The sequence below is a fragment of the Rutidosis leptorrhynchoides genome, chromosome 2, assembly GCF_046630445.1.
Source record: "Rutidosis leptorrhynchoides isolate AG116_Rl617_1_P2 chromosome 2, CSIRO_AGI_Rlap_v1, whole genome shotgun sequence".
Classification (NCBI taxonomy): Eukaryota; Viridiplantae; Streptophyta; class Magnoliopsida; order Asterales; family Asteraceae; genus Rutidosis; species Rutidosis leptorrhynchoides.
Window position 1 is genome coordinate 465,878,325 of NC_092334.1, and position 2,857 is coordinate 465,881,181.

Consider the following 2,857-nt stretch of genomic DNA (forward strand, 5'->3'; position numbering starts at 1 on the left):
TCTCACTCATCATGCTAGCAAGAGTACCTACATGTTTTTCTAGATTTAAAATGGAAGCTTGTTGAGTTCTTAGTGATTGATCAAACCTCTCATTTGTTTGGGTTTGAGATGTTATAAATTGTGTTTGAGATTCCATTAGTTTTGCCATCATTTCTTCTAGATTTGACTTTTTCTCTTCGGTTTGTTGTGGTGGTTTATACAAGCTAGGTTTTTGTTGATTGAATGTGTTGTTTTGAGTTGGTTGGTTATTCGGACCTTGTTGGTTGTACGAGTTATTGTTTGGCCCATTTGGATTGTAAAGAATGTTTTGATTTCGATTGAAGTTTGGCCTTGGAGGTTGATAATTATTTTGATAATTATTTCCCAGCCTTTGGTTCATGTAGGAAATATTCTCACGTTGTTCCATCGTTTGCTTGATGTGACAATCTTTTCTTAAGTGTGGTCCACCGCATTGCTCACAACTGATTCGTATTGCGTGAATATCTTTATTCATCTTTTCCATTCGTCTCTCGAAAGCATCTATTTTTGCGGAAACGGAATCAAAGTCATGGCTAGAATCGGCTCTAGCCGCTTTAGATGAACGAAATATATCTTTTTCCTGATGCCACTCATGTGAATGGGATGCTGTGTTATCAATAATTTTGTAAGCCTCAGTAGCGGTTTTCTTCATAATGGAACCACCAGCTGCTATGTCGATGTCTTTTCGTGTAGCAATGTCGATACCTTGATAGAATATTTGTACTATTTGATAAGTGTCTAAATCATGCTGGGGACATCCTCTCAACAATTTTCCGAATCTTGTCCACGCCTCATATAATGTTTCATTTGGCTTTTGCATGAACGTAACAATTTCTCCTTGAAGTCTCACGGCTTTAGATGCCGGAAAGAATTGTTTAAGAAATTTTTCAACTAAAACATCCCATGTATCAATCGCCCCTTCAGGTAACGATTCTAACCAATCTTTGGCTTCTCCCTTTAAAGTCCAGGGAAATAACATGAGATAGCTCTGTTCATCCTCAATTTCTCTGATTTTGAATAGAGTACAGATCCTATTAAAGGTTCGAAGATGTTCGTTTGGATCTTCTTTTGGCGTACCACTATATTGGAATTGATTAGTTACCATGTGTAAGATTTGTCCCTTGATTTCATAATCTGGTGCATTAATGTCTGGCTTAATAATGGCGTGACCTTGGCCAGTGCGTGTGGCTCTCATTCGATCTTCCATACTTAGCGATTCCGTTACTTCCATAATTGAAATTGTTGAATACGAATCACTAGAGGATTCTGATTTAACGGTTTGTGGTTCAGGAGGAATGATTAATGGTTCAGGATCTCTGAATTGTCCCTGAATATCCTCCGGATTCTCAATTGTGAAGTCGGGTTCAAAAAATGGATTATCGGAAATTTGAATTGGAGTACTTTTTTGACTAGATGACGATTCTAAAGAAAAATCAACGACGACAATATTGGCTAGATTTCTTGATCGAGTTACAGGTGGTAAACGTATGAAAGGTGGTGAACGTTTTGCTCGGTGCGTTCACTGAATATCCTATTAGTTATAAAATATAAAAATTATATAAGTTATCAAATTAATAGACTTTTCTGATTTTGGCCACGTTTCGAATAGCCAATAGATGCAGCAGGTAGCCAGGACCCTTTAAATCGGAAGCCTACAACTCGCCACTAACAAATCCAACTATTACTACGAACCAGAAAATTTTGGATGTCTATCAATTTAACCACTTAAAATAATTTTTCGTCGAAGTTTAAATAAGATAAACAAAATTTTATGTCCTAAAAACTAGAGCGTCGAGAAATAAGAAAGAAAAATAATGCGTCGAAAAACGTCGAAAAATAAAAGGTCGAAAAATAATCGTCTAAAAACAAACAGTCGAAAAATAAAAATATGATAGTAAAGCATCGAAACTTAAAAGTCTAAAAACTAAATCTAAAAAGTTACGCCTAAAAGTTTTAAAGCTTAAAAAGAAATCTAGATCCAAAACAGCAATAACTTAAATAGGCACTAAAATCTATTAAATATTAAAGCGATAAGCGACGTCGTAAAATTCTAAAGCGCCTAAATCTTAATCTAAAGAAAAAGAGCTTAAGGGATTTTACGGCAAAGCTTAAAAATCTAGAAATATAAAGTAACTACGGCAAAAACTAAATTACGAACAAAAAATATACAATTACGCTTTAACTAATAAAAAAAGTACAAAATATAAAATAAGTTTAAAGTTATAAAAATACAATTTTATAAAAATATTATTTTTATATTATTTATTTTATAAAAGTATCAATTTATAATTAATAACACTAATTTAAACTAAATATTACAAATTAAATATTAAAACTAGAATTAAAAATTAATTAAATAAGTAAAACCCTAATTAATAAATAATTAATAATAATAATTAATAAAACCTAACCCTAATCCGTACGTACTAGGATTCAGACTTGTCAGACACTCTCATGCGATCGCATGGTTTGAGAGTTATATTTTCATGCTATCGCATGGGATCGGATACCAGGCCAGAAGTTGGGCTTCGACAGGCTCGGCCCAGTTCCAGTTTTAATTATATATATATTTTTTTCTGATTTAAATTTATAGAAAATAATATGTAATTTATATAAAACTTATATTTAAAAAAAATTACTTATTAGTTTTTATAACTTTTAACAAAAGTAATAAAAAAATATAAACTTTTTAATTTAAACACTTAAAAATTTAGAAATATATATATATATTTTTTTAAAACTTATATATTTTTACAAAAATAGCTTAAAAACTAATTTTTTTTTTTTTAGAATATAGCGTTTCGCTTCGCTTCCCCGGTAGCGGCGCCAAAAACTTGAT